Consider the following 6,267-nt stretch of genomic DNA (forward strand, 5'->3'; position numbering starts at 1 on the left):
TGCTCTTTAAGACTGATTTTGCAACAAGAAGATCCTTCTCTTCTAGTTAAACGCTACTCACCTCAGTCTAAGCTGCCTTTAATTCCCCCATCCTGCACTGCTGTCTGGTCTATCCAACAGTTCTGGGCCATACAAATGTAGGCCTGATTCTATTCAGTTTATTCTATTGACAATGGAAGGTTATGCAGAGGCCTCATGAAATCATTCATGATGTGAAAGATTTTGAATTAGGAAAACTTGGGTTCAAATCAAGACTTGAATATTTATTAGCTTTGGGCCCGTGATCCTGTCACATCATTTCTTAGCCTCAGTTTCATCATCTATAAAATGGGAAATAATCATTGTGGTACTTGCCTCATAGGATTGCTGTGGGACTTAACTGAGATAATGCACAGAAAGCTCTTGTAAGACTTCAAGAGCAAAAGTAATATCAGTTATTACTGGATGCAAAACTGCTGTCTCTCCAAACAGACTATGGGCTCCTTAAGGACAGGGACTGAGCTTTTTCCATTTTCATTTCCCCCACAGCACCGAGGACTGAAGAGATATGCAATAAAGACTTGTCAAAATGAAATATATACTTCCTACTTTTACTCAGCCTCCAGGGCCCCCTTTTCTGCACCTACCTCAATTAACCAGTCAAGGGAATATTTATATTTGCCATTACCAAGGGACAAGCCTACTGTGGGCCCAGCTCTGAGAAGGAGACTAATAGCAACTTACACTCATATGGTGTTCTGGATTTTTGTAAGATTTAGGACGATTTCTGGGTCCTGTGACCAACAAGATGGAGGATTAGACATTTTCTCTCTTCCTCACAACCTCTCAAACATCTCCAAAACATAAATTATGTGCCAAAGGTAAAGCAAATTCAGCCATCTCTATGGTCTAGGACACCGAGGATCCAAAAGAAATTTAAAAAAAAATCTCATAAATTGGTGTGTATTCTGAGCCTATTCAGCACACTCACCTGCACTGCCTACCATGCTACGGACCACAAGGCTGCACTAGCAGATTCTAGGACTTGCCACAAGGGTTTAGACAGATTCCCCAGGGCTGTAGCAGCACTCTAAGCTTTAGAAACTTGCTGGGGTTGCAACAGCCATCCAGCACTGCAGCAGGCAGTATTCTGTGCTGCAAAAGATCTCTGAAGGAGAATGGAAGAACAGAGGGAAAGGGGCAATGGAAAAATTTGGGTTTGAAATAAAGCTCAAGCCCATACCCCAATTTTTACTCCCCTCAGAACCTAGGAGACCCAGACTACTACCCCATAGTACCAGCACAGTCTGTCTCTGAATTGTTGGTGCCAGGCCAGAGAAATGGGAAACAGAGGGAGTGGGACAAAATGCCAAAATACAACATCATGTGTGTGTGGTGGGGCAAGGGTGGGGGTGGAGGGGCTCCTGTGTGGTATTCCAGTAATCTTGAAGATAAGTATCTAGCATCCATCTCAGAACTGCTCTGTCCTACAAATGTCACATGGGATAGAGACCAAGGTTGGTGAACCAAGTTGTCTATTGTAGAAGGAGGCCAAGATGCTTTGAGATCCAGCTCCCAAGAAACCATCACTGGAGAGAGAGTGAGAAAGTGAGCAATGGGAAATAAGGAGCAAAAAAAGGACCGAAATGGATCAAAATCTCCAAGAAAACTCAAAGACTTGAACATACATAGAAAAATCAACAGCAAAAACATTAACAGCAGAAGGAAATATATTTTCTAGATCTAGTAAATGATTTCAAGTACCTATGAATACATGCTGTAAAACAAAGGAAAACTATTCAATACTTGATGAAACAGATGATCTTGTGGAATTTGAGAAGAACATAGAACCACAACACATTTTTCATGAATGTTTTAAAAAAGATGACTATCACAAGAGCAGAATTTGACTGTGTGGAAAAGGTGAAGAACATACAGATCAAGTATATATTGATCAGAGACTGTTAGCTAAATTAATCGAAGCCTTAAAGGCCTCTGTTTCGGCTTCTCCTGAAGCATGTGATTTTAGATAAGACCTGGACTACATTCCGTTGTCCAAAGAAGGGTACGCGGTGAGGAAGCTGTACATCACCTTGTCTACTGCATTCCATTGACCAAACAGGGGAATAGAGACTTATGTGACCAATCACACCATATAGAGGGTGGGATTTTGGGGGTTCTTTGAAGTATATAAAAACTGTGAGCATTCTCAAGGGAGTGGCTCTGTCCTGCTGTGAACTTTGGCTTGCAGACCGGGATGGGGTCCGCTTCTCGAGATTCTAATAAATAATTCTGCTCTTTATGAGTGATCTCTGAGTAGTCAATTTGTGTAGGTGTCTTCATCCCAAACATGACTTACACAGAAAAATTAATGGACAAAATAAACACTAATCTGTAATGGCAAGTCTCACCAAAGAAACATTAAGAGAGATCAATAGATTGGTAACACAAGTGCACAGAAGTAAAGGACAATCTAAAAGCAAAAAATAACATAAAAAGAAAATATATCGCCATGAAAGCAAAATATTGATTATGAAGAAAGGATGCAAAGAGACAACCTAAGGATCATGGATCTTCCAGAAGAACCCAACAAAACAAAACCTGATCACCATAATGTAAGAAATAATACATACACATGGCCCAAAACTTTTAAACAAATGAAATTCTAATTGGAAGAATTCATAGATCTTCTCCAGAAAAAAACTCAAGGCAGCAAATCCTAAGACACACAGTGGTTAACTTTAACAATTCAATTCAGAAACAAGTCCTGGAAGTGATCAGAAGAAAGACATTCAATGCAAAGAAAAAGACATTCAAATGAATATAAAATTATTTTGCACCTACTAATAAGTACAGGGAGAATAGAATATTGTATTTTAAAGTGAAATGGATATCAGGATGCATAATCTACCCTGCAAATCTGAGATTAACCATAAATAAAAAAAGATGGACATTCAATAATAAATAGCATTTGAAACATTCTTAGAAAGAAAAGTAAACTTGAAGAGATTCAGGCCTTGAATATCCCAGAGAAAAGAAATGGTGATAGGATGAACAAATGCAATTGTCAAGGACAGCAATAGCAAAAAAGTGACATCAGTCACAAAGTTCACATACAAATAGGAGTGAAAGTGGAAGTCAGGTAAAGATAACAAAGGGAAAGGCCTGGGGCATTACAGACAGAATCTGGTGACACTCTACTTACATATAAATGAATGTTTTTTGTAGGACTACATTACAATTTGCAGGGAAAGGGGTGACTAAAGGGTGGAGAGCAGTATTTGAAGTATCTGAATCAAATTGAGGGTAATAAAGTAACCCTTGTATCTCAGGAAGAGAAAAGATCAAAAGGGTGAAGAGGAGGGGGAAAGATTGAAAAGGAAGGAAAAATGACAGGAGCCTTATTTTATTGGTGACAAAGAGTTCCACTGTGAATGCTCGTATTAAGAATGAAGAAAGATGTTCTGTGAAAGGAGATGAGAACCTTGTGCTGGGACAGACTGGGCAATTTGATGCTTGAAAAGACCACTCTTGTGTGAAGTGGAGAGTTGGAACTCCTAGGGGCAACTAGCACCTGGAAGAATTGAAGGCAAGAACTCAAGAAGGAGATACCATATAGATCAATGATGGCTTGCATAGTCAGGTACATTAGTAGGGATAGATCTTACCTTGGAACAGAGGTTTTTGTGTCATCTGCAAGAATTAGCATAGTTCTGGGAATGAGTGATAATGAAAAAGGAGAATCCTCAGGGCAAGCTCTACAGAGCAAAGGCAGAAACTCTTTAGAGTATAAATCCCTTGCAAGTTTTGATTGCAGGAGGAATGCAGAGAATAGAAAGAAAACTAGGTAATCATAGGAGTCAATGAGGAGCTAGGAGACAGAAAAAGAAGATGGATAATGAGTAGAGTGAGAAAAACCCACTTTGGAACAGGATGCAAAAAAAAAAAAAAAAGTCCAACAACTAATGAACAGAATCAGTTGAGGGAGAGGATAGGAAGGGAGAAATCTTCTTGGTTAACAAGAACAAAAAGAGGGGAAAAGAATCAAATAACCAGATAAAGACATGACTAAATGACTGAACCACTACAAATGAAAAAAGAGAATCAAGAGTGAGAGGAAAAGAGTGAGTGATAACAGGGCCACCTTAAAAAGATTAAGCTAAAGTAACTAAGGAATATAGTACTGTGTTTACAGCAGAAGAGGGAAAAATAATAACTTGGGAACATATTAAAGACAAATGGAAGAAAATATAGATATAACTCTCATAACTTTAAATATAAATGGATTAAGCATTTGAATAAAACAAACCAAAATAAAAAAGATGACAGAATAGATAAGAAAATGAAATCCTATGACCTATTGCTTGGAAGAAACACATTTTAAAAACAAAGACAGACATAAAATAAAATTGAAGGGATGAAATTTAGAGTTGTACGGAATCTTAGTGTTCATTTACTCCATTCCCCTCAGCTTGTAAATAATTTTCTGACAACTTGTTTTATAGATGAGGAAAGTGAAGGTTTGGAAAACAAATGACTTATCTAAGATCACACAACTAGTCAGTATGACAGCCTGAATTCCAACATTAGTGTCCTTTGGCTCCCAGTCTATGGTTCTTTCCATCTGACCATACTGAAGATGTAATCCCTTTCCTCCAGGAGCTCATCCTCTTGTTGGGAATTTCTAAGTCTGACTCTGCCATTTACTAGTTAGGTGATTTTGGTCCGACATTTCACTTTGAAACTTCTTGCCTTTCCCTGACTTGCTTTGCCAGAAAGATTAAGGACAGGCTTATGTGGTTGGCCCTAGTGTAAGGGTTAATAATTTTTCACAGGTGTTACTGAAGCTTTCCTTCTTTTGTGAAGTGGAAAGAAAGGGAGGAAAAGGAATAGGAGACTATGTGTTGTTTGGGTTTCTGTTGCTTCATTTTTTAAATGGGGGCTCTACTTCACTTATTTCACAGGATTATGAGGGTTAAATAAGTAATGTGTGGGCTTTGTACATGTAGAAGGAAAATTCAGGCCAAAACTCTTTAGACTATGAGTCTCATGGATAAGACTCTGCATTGTCCCTTGGTTTGGACAATCAGCCATATGCCATCTGAAAAGAGAATATATAATGGATAATAATGATGACAACTCTCCATGAAGGTCCTACTCTGATGCTTCAGTGTGTATGAGGTGACTCTGAGAGGCTCTATCATTGAATACAAATTCTAGCATGTTTTACCAAACTGGAAAGAACTGAAGAAAAATTGAATGAGGAACAACTCAGCTACATGTGGAAAAACTCATGATCAGAATGATTTCGGTGTAATCAGTTGTTTGACCATGATATTTCTTGACTACCTACTAATATATAGAGGGGCCATTATCTGCATTAGAGGGAAAGGTCCTCTGTCTATTAAATCATGTATCCTTGACATTTTTAACTACAATAATACAAATTTGGTTTTCTCCATAATATTATGTGAAAACTCCCTGGGAAAATAATGGAATAAGGAGATAATGGAAAGTACTGAATTTTTAATCAGAGGACTTGAGTTCAAATACTAGTTTAGTCACTATGTGGTCTTAGGCAAGTAACTTTTACTACTCTGAGACTCAGTTTCCCCATCTGTAAAATGATGCATTTGTACCAAATGACCTCTAAGGTTCTCTCCATTTCTAAATCTATGATTCTTATGGATGTTGTGTCAAGGTTTAGGCATAAACAGAAAAAGGACTATGAGAGATTGAGGAGACTGGGCTACTCAGGGATGTTTTCCCAGAAGAGGTGACATTTGATCTGGAACTTGACATGCTTTTTCTCCCTTTCAGCCCAACTATTTGGGAAATAGTGACAAGCTGCTTCCCCTTACACAGTGTCCCACATTTAGAGATCCTGTGTCCTTTGATGTCCTTACAGTCTCCACAGCCTGCTAGCTGCCATCCCAGCCTCCTGTCATTGAAATGAGAATTGGAGGTGCTGATAGGGCAGCTCTAGCCTTGGGCAATCGATTACTCAACAAGGCTAGGAAAGGGAGGGGTGTAGTACACTAATATTTACATGACAGCTTAGTCCTGGTTGGAAAGGTTTCTAATTTATGAAACACAACAAGATAGGAAATCAACAGCCTTACCTCCCCACTGGCATCTGGGAGAATGAAATCACTTTCAAAAAATATAGAAATGCTTTCTTGGGACCCAAAATGGAAAGATTACTGAACTGGGGTTCAAGACCAACTTACTATACTTGCTAGCTTTGGGAATCTGTGCAAATCGTTGATCTATTTGAAAATCAGTTTC

The sequence above is a fragment of the Antechinus flavipes genome, chromosome 2 (assembly GCF_016432865.1).
Source record: "Antechinus flavipes isolate AdamAnt ecotype Samford, QLD, Australia chromosome 2, AdamAnt_v2, whole genome shotgun sequence".
In the NCBI taxonomy this organism is placed as follows: Eukaryota; Metazoa; Chordata; class Mammalia; order Dasyuromorphia; family Dasyuridae; genus Antechinus; species Antechinus flavipes.